This window comes from Capsicum annuum, chromosome 6, assembly GCF_002878395.1.
Source record: "Capsicum annuum cultivar UCD-10X-F1 chromosome 6, UCD10Xv1.1, whole genome shotgun sequence".
Lineage (NCBI taxonomy): Eukaryota > Viridiplantae > Streptophyta > Magnoliopsida > Solanales > Solanaceae > Capsicum > Capsicum annuum.
This window is the reverse complement of record NC_061116.1, coordinates 205,615,702-205,630,591: the sequence shown is the minus strand read 5'-3', so window position 1 is coordinate 205,630,591 and position 14,890 is coordinate 205,615,702. Positions and strand designations below refer to the sequence as shown.

Sequence of the window (14,890 nt, the reverse complement as noted above, 5' to 3'; positions counted from 1 at the left end):
ATTTTATTTACATATGAAATAAATGGTTGGTAGATATAAATGGTGGAGTTTTTATTAAACAAAATAGAAACTTGTCGATCAGTTCTTGTATTTAAAAAATTTCAAATCATGATACGAAATTCTAAATCATACTTTTGAGAGAATTTGAGATTCATATCACGAGATTCAATCAACGTTAAATCACATGCTCAAACGTTGATTTCATCTCACGATTACAAAAAATGAATTGAAATCGCATGTTGAACTGCGTACTAAATCATTAACTACGTCTTTCAATATTCTGATATCATTAATGTTGCTCAAATAATTATATAAGTCGAACTTGTGCACTTTTTGCTTGATTTATAACAATGCATTACACTACAAGAAAATTTTTTATTTAAGATTAATATTCAGGGATGAGTTAATAATTTGATCTCTAAAAGTATATTTATTAGGATGAGACTAAATTCCAATCTCTAATTATATATTTTTTATGAAAAAAATATAAAATTTGATCCTAAAAAAATTATTAATCGGTCTCTAATAATAATTTAGAGAGAAGTACCGCTAAATTAATATAATAAAAAATTTAATAAAAATAATGTTAATTAAACTTAACGCTCCGAAAGGAAAAAAAACTCTCCGTATTCTTAAAAAAAATAAAAAAAAATATCACGCCCAAGCTAATTGTTGCTCCAAATTATGATCAAAATTTTTCATTGAACGCTCAAATCATCGGCTAAATCTCTCTGATTTTCAATCGCCGCTTCCATTATCGGTATGATTTCTCATCTCTCTGTAAAGTTATGAAGATTGAATTTTGTTGTGTTGGGTTCTTGTTTTACATGGTGAAACTGTAGAGTTTTATAGCATCACCTTTGATGAGTTGTCTGATTTCTGGTTCTTGAACTGTTATTTTAGTTGTAAAGATTGAATTTTTTGTGTTATTTTAGTTGTTATTTTATGTTATTTTGGTTGTAAACATAAAATAACTGTTATAATATTCTCATTACTAGCTTCAAGTCATGTAATCCTATCATTGAGATCCTTGATGAGAAATTTCCAATTAAACCTCATTGTTATTTAGTGAAGACTGAAGACTATCCACAACTTTATTTAATGTTTAAAAAGGTTTTCTGTCGTCATCAACACCGGAGTTGCGGTGGCAGATGGCAAAACTATTGACAGTGAAGAGGGATATGGTGGTTGAAAACTCTTCCGGTGAAGAACAACGCTGCCAACAACTCAACTAGCGATCTAAGCTTTCTCCTTCTAGACAAGTTGGGTTTTCTCTCTTTCTATGTTTTTAGTTTGATTTATTTGTTTTATGAACAACCTGGAGATTATGAGTTCAAGCCGTGGAAAAGTTTCTTGCAGAATGTAAGGTAAAGCTGCGTATGTTCGATCCTTCGTTGGACACCACATATAGCGGGAGTTTAGTGCACCAGGCTGCCTTTTATAAGAAGTTATAAATAACTAAGCCGTACAAATAGCTTCTTGCAGAAAGTCTGAGTACAATATATCTTTGTGGATTGATCGGTTTAGTCAATCCCGGATTGCGCATAGCAGGAGCTTTAGCGCACAAGGCTGCCCTTTATACGGAGTTATAAACAATCTAAAGGTCATGGGCTCAAGCCGTGGAAATAGCCTCTTGCAGAAATGTGAGGTAAGGTTACATATCCCGAGGCCCGTGCATAGAGGAAGCTTTAGTGCACCGGGATGCCCTTTATAAGAAGTTATAAACGATATAAATTCATTGATTTTTGGTGTTTTTCTGATCTGCAGAACTTTCGTGCGTTTTTACTGTTTCAATACTCAAACAACACTTGTGTTATTTTTTTCACCGTGCATCTTGTTATATACTAATACATGCGTTGAATTTGACTACATACAGAGGTTTATGATTTTAGTTTTGAGTTTTATGATGTTAATTGTGTAAAGATTGTATTAGATCTCGAGTCCCTCCCAGACCTCGCCTATGGAACTACATTGGATTTTATTTTTTTGTTGTTGTTGTATTATAGTATGTTGAGAACATGAGGTCTCAGGTTCGACGAAAACACTAGGCAATTCTTGTGGAATTAGTCGAGGTGCGCGAAAGCTGACCCAAATACAACAGTTAAAAAAAGAAAGTAATTAAGTTTCCACTAGATTTGCCTCAATCAATATTTTTGGAAACTAAAGTTACCAAGTTAAGAACAACACAACAACAACAAACCCAGTGTATTCCCACTTAGTGGGGTCTGGGGGGGGTAAGATGTACGCAGTCCATACCTCTACCTCTGATGAAGTAGAGGCTGTTTCCGAAAGACCCCCGGCTCAAGTCACGAGATATCACACAAACACATAGTACAGCACAGAAGCAGATGACATAACATAGATATTTTTGGAAACTCATTAATTCCTTGCAAGTTGGAGAACTTGAGATTACCACGTTGTAATCTTGGATATAATTATGAAAGTATTGAGTTGGTAACCAAGATTTTCGAATATGTAATTCATCAAATTCATTTAGATAACACTTCGTTGAAGTCACTATTCTGTCCTTTCAAAATTAGCGAAGGAATATAATTGGATTCCTTACTATCCCAAGAAGCAAATGACTACTCAATATATAAATAAGTGCAAATCTTGTGAGGTAGACAGAGTGGGTTATGCGAGGGCCTAGCGGTCAATCTGTGACAAAGTTAGTCTTCACTTAACAAATTAGATGACCATTTTTATGTAGCACAAAATTACATATTACAAAATTGTGAGACAATCTTCTCTAAAATAAAAGATTTCAACCGTTGTGGCTGTGCTTTCTATTTGATGCAAGTAAGGCAAAATTTTACAAACTATTGTTTTCAACAGGATTCGATCCCTCGCCATCAACAAGGTTGCTTTCAGCCTTTCCCACTGGCAACTTGTCAACCTTGTTACCCCGAGTGCCATTGGAATTATTTATATTATTTCTTATATCTATATACACATATACATAGAGTTTTGACTGAAGCTTGTGGATAGCGTGGCCCCCTTGGACCTTAGTAGATATGCCCCTGTTTCTGGTGAAAACCTTTCAAGGAAATGTGAAGTTTGAGTAGTTAAATGTGTTTGAATTCTTGAAAACTGGATAGAATAATACTATTAATTGCATTGCATCAAACATTTTGGGACTTAACAAACTGGAAAGTTCATGGTATCAAATGAAGTAATAAAGCAGTATAAATGACCAATTGGGAGTAAGAATTTGGTTTATCAGTAATGATACTGCTTAAAGAGATGCCAGTGAATTTACGTCTATTGTTATCTTCTCTGAGCCATTTCTTTCAAACTATTCTGAGAAAACAATTTTCTTGAGCCGAGGGTCTATCGAAAGAACCTCTCTACCTCACGAAGGTAGGGGTAAGGTCTGCCCACACCCCACCCTCTCTAGATTCACTTGTGGGACTATACTGAGAATGTTGTTGTGTTATCTTTTCTGAGGTTTGAATCAAGGATATTTTGCAGCAGCAACTGGGTGTAGGAGCTTGTGATTTTCCTGTTTCACCGTCGCTATTTTGCCAGACAGATGCGCCTTGCTAAAAAAGAGCCCTTCACTGTTAGATTTGATTCAAATGAGGCTTTCTAAGGAGAAGTCTTGGGAAGAAGGAGCAGAAAGGAAGCACCGGAATGATGGAAAAGCTCAAGGCCTCAAATTTTCCTGGTTTAGTTCTGAGAATTGGAAGCTGGGAGGTATACACAGTTCTATCTTAAATGATTTGTAAATAATGTTCATTCTGAATGTTCTAAAAATGAAATGGAATCTTTTTGCCTCTGCAGTAGAGGTCGAGATATGAAGGAGATTTGGTTGCACAATGTTACTTTGCCAAGCATAAACTTGTTTGGGAAGTCCTTGATGGTGTTCTCAAGAATAAGATAGAGATCCAATGGTCCGATATTGTGGGGTTGAAGGCGAATTGCCCAGATGAAACACCAGGAACCTTGGATGTAGTGGTAAGGCGTAAAGCAATTTCCCCAACTGCACTAGCAGAATAGGCTACAGTGTTGTTCTCCTTATTAACCTTAGTTGATGAGGATGCTATGGTCCTTGTATTGCAGCTCTCAAGGCAACCTCTTTTCTTTAGGGAGACAAATCCACAACCCAGAAAGCACACTCTTTGGCAAGCAACTTCAGATTTTACCGACGGACAGACTAGCACACACAGGTCTTACTGTTATCCCAGTAGTTCCTTTTTCCCTCAACTAACTATTACATTATTGTTAGTCATTAGCTAATTTTATCTTGTTTTCTTGACATCTGTGGACATTTATTGTCTAGACACGTCTTTTCTTTTCAGCGTGACTTCCCCCTTCCTTTTTTTCCCCACTTTGAAAAGTATTTCAATCACTCGTTTGACCTGCATAGTTGATGCAATGAAGATAATGAGAGAAAGCTAAATCCAGAAAGAGGTTCACCTGACATGAATCAACACTAGTGATGGAGTAAAGTGCTTTAGATGCTTCGTGGCTATCGCAGGGATTTTATTTATTTATCCATATAATACTAAGCAGTGGTCTTATTAGATTGAGATTCATCTAGCAAGTAGCAATTGTTGATATAGAGAAGGCAAGGAAACACCATTTTCTATATTTGAACTTTTTAAAATGGCTTGTTATATGGGGGTTTGGGAAGGATGTGAAGACGATTTAGTTTATTTGGCGAATTTATTTTATGCTAGGAGTGGTGAGACAGAAACTTGTGATCGAGGCTTAGTTGTTTTTGTAGAGGAGAGTTAATACTAGAGGGTTACTTGTGCACTCAATGTAGTGCATAATGGTTAATCCATGTAGGGATGATAATGAGGCGGGTTAATATGGGCTGTGTGGTTTAAAGTTATGGGGAATGGGGTGGGTTCAAATATATTTTTAGAACTTCAAAAAGCCGGTTGCGGGTTAGCACTTTTGACAAATTAGATAAATTTCTGCAACTAAAGTCAATAATTTACTGCAAATTTCTGTATTTACGAAATCTTTGCCAGAAAAATGATGATTTTCACTTTTTATGACGCGCCAAGGAACAGATTGATTCATTTAACCATGTTAATTGAAAACATGAAGAAGGAAACGAGTATTAGGAGGCACTGAGGCAGTGCTCGATCAGGGAGGTGGGGGAAAATATAATTGAAATGGATGCATTAGTCTTCATCGAATTTATTTATTTTTGTGTTGGATGGAAGAGCTTGACATTTCTTTTGAATTTTTGCGTTTATATTCAGGTTTATTATCCTAGTTCCAAATCAATCTTTTAAGACGTAATAATATTTCATTGATTAACGTTATTGAGTAAAAAGAGTAGCAAGTACCAAATATTTTGAACTATTCCAAGGGTAGAATTAAGTGGCTGCGTGATAGGGGAGGTTTGTGTGGAGGACAGGTTCGAGGTAGAAAGTTTGCGGCGCGGCATGGGTTGAAGTCTTCCAGGTGAAGGCTGAACCTGAAAAGGAAGCGCTATCCCGCCTACTTATGATTCGCTCGATATATTCTAGATGTCTTCTTTACATCAATGGCATCAACTGGAGCTTCCACCTAATTGCTTACCTGCGGAACTCATTTAGCCCGACCACCTCCCCTGAAAGCACCTTCGTTCCGCATCAATTGTACAATTAAATATATCTCAATTTTACTAAGGAAGAACAAAAAATCTTCGCTCGATGATTATTTAGTTTCTCTTGTTACCTTGTTTCAAAGCTAGCCCCACTATACTTGAGGGTTCTCCATGTGGCCTAACTGACTTAACTGAAAGAGCGTTTCGGTATACCAACCGAATGGAATGTCCCAGTAGATGCAGCTTCGAATCTCAAGAGTGCAATTAAATTTTCCAATTTCAGTTGAATCTGTAGTAAAAAGTTGACACCAAAGCCAGCAATTACTATTAATGAAGGATGCACCTGTAGTAGCTTTTATATTGTGTCATAGTGATTGCAAGTATATTATAATTACATGTTCTGCTGGGTATAAGCTATTTTAGATTGTCGCTTGTCTTAATGTGGTTCAGTTTTGATGTTAAAACACTCCAAATTTTCTTTGGTTGCAGGCGACATTACTTAAAGAGTGTCAGCAGCAGGGATTGTTGGGAAAGCATTTTGAAAAGCTTGTGCAATGCGATCCTCGTCTCAACTTCCTGAGTCAACAAGCAGAGATAAAACTAGAATCCAGGATAAATCGGGTTCGAAGACACACATGTAAAACTAGAATCCGGGATAAATCTGGTTCGAAGACACACATGTAAGGGACCATGAATTTGATCTGAATAATGAAGGGAGTCCCAGTTTTATCGACTTGCAAAGTGGCTCTTCACCTTCACGAGCTCAGTGTTCTTCCTCCAAAACTGAGGAAGATCCTATTCATAGAGCTGTGGAATGTTTTCACCAAGAAAAGTGAGGAATTTATTTATTCGACTGCAAAAAAATTTAATCACGAAATTATTTTTACTTTTTTACTTTTGAAATTTCAAATTATGTATATTTTATAATATTTCGAAATATATATTTAAAATTGCATTGCCATGACGAGAAATTTATAGTATTTTTCATATAATTTTTTAAATATCTAAATTTTAATATTTAAAATATTAAATTTAATTTGATAAAAAGGCAAAGTAAATATTTAAACTTTTATTGACTATGATCAAATATAATTCCAACTCATCTCCAACTTTGAAAATTTCAAATTTCATTAATTTCATGGCCATGGCCATGGCCTACTTAAATACTCAACTTTTAACTTAGTAATTCAAAGTCCATAAAAATATTTATGATAAAATCTTATTCTTTTTATTTCCTTTAAGCCTAACGTATAGGTAATCCTTAAATTTGTCGGTACATGTGATTTAGACACTCAAATTATAATTTGTTCTACTTAATTACTCAAATGTGCGATAAAATATCTTTATTAGACATTTTTATACTAAAATTTTGAATTCATTATGCGTGTGTTTTCTAGTGCAAAACAACAACAATAACAACATATCCCGTGTATTCCTACGTAGTGGGGTCTGGGGAGGGTAGAGTGCAGACCATACCAATAACTCAGGTGAAGTAGAGAGGCTGTTTTCGATAAACCCCCGGCTTAAGACCAATAACAGTATAAATAAATTCTAGTGGCATCCTAATTAAGACTGATGTATATAATTAAAGAAGATGATAAGTTTATTGTCATTAATTTTAACTACCTCACAAAAGCTTAGAATATGCGCACATTTTCCCTCCATAGTGTCTGCTGAACACAGTTTATCATGTATTCATGTGCCCGATTAAATTAACAGTTGTGCAATTATCTCAACGAAATTTATTGAAAATTTTAAAAAGCTTTATATTTATCAGCCTTTATTTTATTCTTCTAAGCTAAATATAAATACATAAAAAGTTAATACAATATTAGGAATTAGTTTTAGAAAAAATATATTAACTTTGCTAATAAATTTATAAGCTGACCAATAAATTCAATTTCTGTCACAAGTTAAGTTGTTGATAGTAATACAACTAATAGTAGTAATAATTGGATAACCAAATAATGGATAATAAAAGTTACAAGTTATTGTTTGAAAACTATAAAGGGAAGAGACGAATATGTATGCTATTGTGTTTGTGTGGGTGGAAAAATGGCAGGCAAACTATATATTAAAGACAAAAAACTTGCAAAAGGAAAACAACTTTTTAAGAGTGAGATCGAGACTTACAGAAAAGACAGGCATAATGGCACAAAAGTCCTAGTCAAAATATGGCAAAACAGCTATTTTAACAAAATTTATCTATTAATACAATGACTTTATTTTAATTTAATCAAAATATCCTGAATATGCCAAATCAGGCAGGAGGACTGAAACAAGTAAACTAATAAAGTAACGTAAATTGGCAGTCGATTCTTGGAGGTTGAATATCATTTTCATTTCGTAAGATAGTTTGAATAAAGAATATTAATAGTAATACTTAAAAGTAGTTATGTTAATATTTTCTTACTTGATTTAGTGTATTGAAAATAGCACACATGACATAATTATTTTCCAAAATTATTTGTAACATTCCCCCCCCCCCCCCCCCCCCTACTTTCTTTTATTTTGTACACTGAAAGAAGTAATTGTATATTTAACTAAGCTTATGCATGTAGTAAAAATTCTTTTGTTACTGATAAGTAATAAATTGTCTAGTATTTTCTTATTTGGTAAACCGTTAATTCCTTAAGAGTTATTATATATACTTACATTTTTTTACCTCTCGGTATTTGTTTTACATATAATTAGTCATAAAGTTTCATTTAATATTCGAATGCTCTTTAAAATTGACAAAACCAATTTAGACACTGCTCGCAGTATGAATTCTTTGATTTCCTCCGATTAAAAATTGCATATATGGGTGGTTTGGTAGCTGTTTTGGATCGGAGTTAAGTTATGTACGTATTAAATTTTGCGTAAGTGATGTATTTTGTTTGGCAGCTAAATTAGGAGATAAATTATTCATCTATAAAATTAATATGGTGTTTGATTTGCAATTTAGAAACTCATATAATTAATACATGTATAGGTTATGAAGTAATCTACGTATAGATTTGCAATTTAGAAACTCGTACTTTTTACATGATTACTACATATATAAACTATTAAAAAATCCGTTTTAATAATTTAGCACTTAACTTAATCTCTTTTTAAAATATTTATAAAGATGAGAGCAATTGATGAAATTACAATAAAGATGAGAGGAATTTATTTATTCGACTGCAAGAAAATTTAATCACGGAATTATTTTTATTGCCGATCAATTTATGCATCACTTTTTACTTTTGGAAATTCAAATTACGTATATTTTGCAATATTTCAAAATGTATATTTTAAATTGTATTGATAACGTTAGTCAATGAAACTCACTTAAGTTCTTCGTAATTATTACTTTGCAGTCGTCTATGATGTCATTTAGGAGGTTCTTCCATCATATATTAGCAAGGATGCTTTCATGTGTGATTCTTTTTTTAGATGACCTTGACCCTCATTAAGAGCAAAATATTTCACGGCACAAAAACAGAAACTGTTTTAAGACCAGAGGAGCATAATACGTAATCCACAAAAGAGCCAAGAAGCAAACCATCACTCCACTATATAACCACTACCTCTGGTGTTCATTTTCCATCCCAGAGACTATTTGCTTCTTCTTCTTTCTTTCTAAGCTTTTCTTCTCTTTCTTTCTAAGCTCCCCTTGAGATGAGTCGTTTTTGCTTCTCTTAAAAGAACAAAACCAAGTCACAGAATAACTTGGTCGAGTTAGGCGAGAGGGTTCTGAGGAAATCTGACCACACTTGCAACGCAAGGCAGTGCACTCTTAGTTTTCCCGATCCTAAAGCGTTGAAGAAGCATGTTTCGGAAAAACATGTGGAGGAGTTTGAGTGCGTTTGTCACTACTGTGGTGTCGGCCTGAAAAATCACGACGATGTAAAGGAACACGGCAATAAGTGGAGTGTCGAGAAAAAGAGTACAAAGAGGAAGCAGGCGACGACGAACAAGCATAGGCAAGATCGTGGAATATTTGATCCAGTTAAGTACGTGTATTCCGACGACGAAGAAGAATCAGGAAAGAATAATTTCGTCTTTCCGTAAGTTTTATACTTTAATTTCTTGGGGTTCTATTTTCGTAATTGTTATCTAGTAGTGTGTGTAGTAATCTAGCTATGTTGGGCAACCAGTGTGTTGTTAATGCTGATGTACTTTCCAGTTTTCTATAAATAAATAAATGCTCGTTGTTGTCCCAAAAAAAGAAAAAAAAAAAAAAAGTGGAATTACAGTCAAATGCACCAGCACATCAGGAGAAAGTAACTTATCACACTTGATATTTGCACTAAATTCTATTGGTTTCTTACGGTAAAATAAAAGTTCAATGTGAAATGCGTATAACATCAATTGTAATACGTATTCACTAAATTTGTTTAAATAGTGAATGTGAGTGCGATTCTTTTTTCTTCATAAAAATGGGTTAATTGGATCCTTTACAATTTGAATCAACGAAAATGATCGTGCACTAATTATTTATAGGTTATTTTTTAAATCTCTATCGTGCAAAAACAAAAAGATTCTTCTATGAAATGCAACGAGCAATTAACCCGTTTTTTCCCTTTTCATGACATGCATTGCATGGTGGTTCAGTTATTGTTATTTGAAGTAGGTGAAATAACAAAAATTTACTGAGACGAATAAACACGCTGAGAAATGAGATTAAAAAATTAATTTACTATTATAATAATAGTAATAATTATCATCATAATTTTGAAGTACCTGAAATTATGCAACAACAACGTTTTTCCCCTCACTATTTTTTTTTATTTAGAAAAACTTGACCATGAGGGCCCTAATGTTGCAGGGAAGATGCCAAGTAGGATTTCAACTTGCAAAAAAATATACCCTTTTTTCTTTAATTCGACTACGCTCTTTCGACTTAAAATAAGATACCTTAAAAGTTCAAATTCAATTCATCAAATAGAGTTCTAAACTCCCAAAATAATAATATTATATGTATAGAAAATCGGCCCTCGCAAACAACTATCTCTTCAATCCTTTAAGCGAAAGGCAATAAAAAAAATAAAAAAAAAATAATGGACCAATCTCATCATCTAAGGATGCCTTCGGCATTCAGAGGTCACGGACCTACCGCAGAACCATGTAGGCCTGTACCATTAGTCCACAGCAGTAACTACAACTCAATGATCCCAAACTAACTCAAGTGAGAATAATCCTTAATATTTTATTTTAACACTCAATATTTGAGAAGCTTATACACAGACAAACTATATGTATATACGTAGTGTTTTAATTATACCAAACTGCAGGAGTTGTAGTTTTGAATTTGCGAATAATAGTCGTTGTGCATGACATAAATAAATCAAGGAAAAATAACATTGTCACACCCCTTTTTATGCTCGAGGGTTCGGGTCAAAGGTTTTTTCCAATTAAAGTGACAGTTTTGAATAGGGATTAGTTTATTAACAGAGTCGCCACTTGAAATTGAGTTATGGTGTTCTCAGTCACCTTATTGAATTCTTAATCAAAAGAAATGACTCTTTATTTTGGTCTACGAAAACATAAGACCGGGTAAGGAATTCTGTTGATCGAGGGGAAGGTGTGAGGCACCCCTTGAGTCCCATTGTTCTAGCACGGTCGCTTTTATTGACTTATCTTAACTTAAACAATTTAATAAATTATGTTAAGGCCTAAAATCGCTCATTTTTGTTATACCTAAATAGTCTATATTTTATATCTAATTAAATCGGTGAAAGTTAATTTTTTTGAAAAATATTTATCAAGGTGCATTATTGCACCCTTAAATTTTAAAATATCTCGGAAAGATGCGTACGCCTCATTTTTAATTGAGACGAATATTTTAAACGCATTCAAAATTTACCTAAATTCCTAATAACAAACTAAAGCAAAATTCATTTAATGTAATTAATTAAATCAATAAATAATTATAAAGTTCTATTAATAAAAATAATAAACTAAATAAAAATATAAATCTACTGTATTGAGTTAAATTTAATATTATCCCCAAAATTTAATTTATTCAAAATTCATACAAAATCAAATCATATTTTATAAGATAAATTAACACACACAAAAAAAATCCCAATAATCTAATTTAAACATAAATTTATGAAAGAAAAATTGAGCAACCCAAAAATAAAGATATATAAAATCTAAACGAGATATAATTATTTTTAAAATATTGGAGATTAAACTAATATCATATTTTAATTATAAGTTGATAAGTGATGAAATATTGCTAAATAAGGAGATTAATATAATTTCTCATAAAGTAATAATAAAAAAAATAACAAAAAGAAATTTCAAAGATATTTAGCATTAACATTTTTAAATAGTCTGCATAAAAAAAAAAAAGAAAAAGATAGCGTATTTTTAAAACAAACGGAGATAGTCACTGGTCGGAGTTGTCAACGGCATCTATGCTCACCTCTCCGATTGAAGATGACGGCATGGCTACTTTGACGGTATGGTTGGCTGCAGTTCGCCAAAGGGAGAGGAAGGAGCGCTAGCGGGTAAGGGAAGACACTGTTGCGCTAGATTTCGGCGACGGAGGGAGAAAACGGGGTCGATGGCGTAGGTAAGGGGAGGGGGGTTAGCGCCGGCAGCAGATCTGGGAAGGAATGTGGAGGCGGCGTCGGCGCTGGGCTGGCTGGTATCGCCGAAAAAGGGGGAGGGGAAAGGCGGCGGCAATGGCTGTCTCGCCGTGTGGTGGAAGTTCCGGTCAGATCTGGTGCGCCGTTGATTGGTGTCGCTGGCGGCTTGATACTGTTCCAGTAGTGTGGGGATCGTTTCCGGAAAGAAATTTGGCTAGATAGGACCAATGTTGACTATTTTCTAGCGATGGATAAACTTCTTTCCGGCAAAATTTCGCAGGAAAATTAATATAAGAATCTATTATTTTTCCATCTTCTTCCTTCAATTTTCTCACTTTTTTTTTGGTTTCTTACTGATTTCTCCTTGTCTTTGTGTGAATTCGTGTATTGTGCTGTTGTGTAAATTATTCCGATCAATATGTTCAATATACCCTTGTTAGTGATGTCGACGGAGTGGCTAGTGATATTTTGTGTATTGTTATCTGTGAGTGAAATTATAACAGTGTTCATGTAACTGTAACAATACCTCTTTTCTTAAACTAGATAGTATCAGTATTTTTATATCTAATACAGTATAAATATACAAATATTCAATGATTTGATACCATAATATATAATAATAGAAAATTTATATAATCAATCAAATACACATACCGAATAATGCATAAGATCACTTGAACATTTTCATTCATACTAGTTCATAATAAAGTTTACGGGATAAATGATACATGATCAAATAGAACCTGTGATGAAGCAAGAAATCGACATCAAAACTCCACTACCAGAAATTACCCCTATTGCAATGAACTTTTTGGCAACGGTTCCAGAAGCGTTGCTATAGAAGGTCTATTGCAACGGTTTCAACCGTTGCAATAAAAATTATTTTAGTAGATACTATAATCGTTGCTATTGATATATAACCGTTGCAATAGAGTGTCCTATAGCAACGCTTACATGAAGCATTGCCATAAAGCCACCTATGACAACACTTAATTGGGATAAAAAAGCTATTGCAACACTTTAAAAAAAATTTCCTCCCTAATTTTTCAGAAAGTGCGCCAAAATTTAATAAAATATTATTAAAAAAAAAAAACAAATAATACTGGGGTTAACAAAGAAAAGTTTCAATCCACTGCGTTTCAAAAGACTGCTCCAAATCGGACACTTTGGGTCTTCAATCTTCAAATCAATGCACCAAATTTTCAAATCAGTGCTCCGAAGTGCTGCATCTCAAAATTAACAAAAACTTTGCACCAGTGCCGACTGCATCTCAAATCGGTGCTCCGATCAACTTCTCCGATCGACTACTCCTACTATCGCTCCGACTACAGTGTTCTGATCGACTACTGCTTTGACTATGAGTGCTCCGACTGCTTCATATTGAACCCTAGCCGTCTATTGAAACAGGTATTCTGCTTTATATTGAACCCTAGCCTTTGTCCTGTCGTATAAGTGCAATTCTTGAATTTGTGGCTGTATTGGAGTCGCAATATTTGGTAAAACTCTATCCTGTGTTCTGATTGATTTTGTGGTTGTCTTGGAGCAGCAGTATTTGGTAAAACTCTATCTTGAGTTCGAATTGTGTTACATGGACTGTTTATGGAAGCTAGAGCAGTTAAAGATGACGGTACTTGATTAGCTAGAGCAGTCAGGAGCGCAAGAGATTTAAGGGACTTCAACATCAATTCAGTAGCACAAATTTTATGTAAGTGACTATACTGCCTAAATAGAGATACTTTGATGTATTGGCATTGCTGATCAAGTTAATCAAGTGAGAAACTTAGAAAATCCAAATGAGAAGACCAATCCAGTTTTCTAGTTGATACCATGAGTATTTCTCTGATATTATTTATTCATATGAAGAAATTCTTGTGTTTTTTAAAATCTTTTATGGATTTTTTGATTTAAGAGTCAAGCACGCTGGTGATCCACCGACTGGGGAGGTGAGTTTCTCCTTTGGCTTGGGACATGCATGATCTTTATATGCACCTTGGCATTATTTTATCTGTTATTCACATGATGATATCCCAACAATGACAATAATTATTCTCTACCAAAAAAAACTAATTATTTCAGGGTCGTGCACCGTGGACACCAGGAAATTTTTTTTAAAAAAGATTTGAAAATTGGGGATAATGTTTATATGAAATTCTATTATGACCCAAAATTACCCTTCATACCTCACATCTTCCACGTAGGCATCTTGCTCAATTGGTTGGTGCTGTAACTATGAAGCTTCTCAGAACCCTCACTGGTACTCCTGCTTCAATTACCCATTTTGTTGTTCTCTTTTTTGAAAACAGGAGCCAAAGATGTACTGGTTCAAACTATAGGGCGTTGATACTTGGCGGCCACACCGGAATAGTATGCCAAGAGAAACTATGCCAATAATAAGGCTGAATACAACACTGTTATTACCTCTCTTAATGCTCAGCGAAGGTGTTTTGCGAAAATTTTGACTTTTGAAGAGAGTCACCACTTAATTTTGAAAAAGAATTAAGAAACCTTTAGAGAGTTACTTCAAATGATTCAAAACAGGAAAATCGTTTTAAGTTAGAGATTCTAGATAAGCGGTTCCTATTAACGTTTTAGGAAGATGTTAGGCACCTAAAACGTCCGCTAACTTGCGGTTATCCGGACTATTTGAAAATCGTCTTTTGATTAACTTCGAAAAGATTAATTTGTTGAAATAGTGATTTGATTTTTTCAAAAAAAAAAGATTTGTGTAAAATAAATTTAGGCAACTTAGTAGGGATTTTAACTAAGTCTAAAAAAA

The 14,890-nt window shown here is 34.0% G+C and overlaps 2 long non-coding RNA genes across 5 annotated transcripts in view; both read left to right on the top strand.

Moving 5' to 3' along the window:
- Positions 1–559: 559 nt before the first annotated feature.
- LOC107876008 lies at positions 560–6,421 on the top strand. Of its 4 annotated transcripts, none has more exons than XR_001675928.2 (6): positions 560–760; positions 1,114–1,262; positions 3,475–3,696; positions 3,784–3,957; positions 4,063–4,169; positions 6,038–6,421. It is a non-coding gene; the product is annotated as an uncharacterized LOC107876008 (long non-coding RNA). The 4 variants fall into 4 exon arrangements; XR_001675927.2 differs by having other exon boundaries at positions 584–760; positions 3,472–3,696; XR_007056750.1 differs by having other exon boundaries at positions 607–760; positions 1,114–1,648; positions 3,472–3,696.
- Positions 6,422–13,043: 6,622 nt separating this feature from the next.
- The window catches only part of LOC107874758, a 7,413-nt gene continuing 5,566 nt past the window's right edge, over positions 13,044–14,890 (top strand). The window contains exons 1-2 of the long non-coding RNA XR_007056749.1: positions 13,044–13,521; positions 13,661–13,819. This is a non-coding gene — a long non-coding RNA (uncharacterized LOC107874758). The remainder of the gene's footprint in view (positions 13,522–13,660; positions 13,820–14,890) is intronic.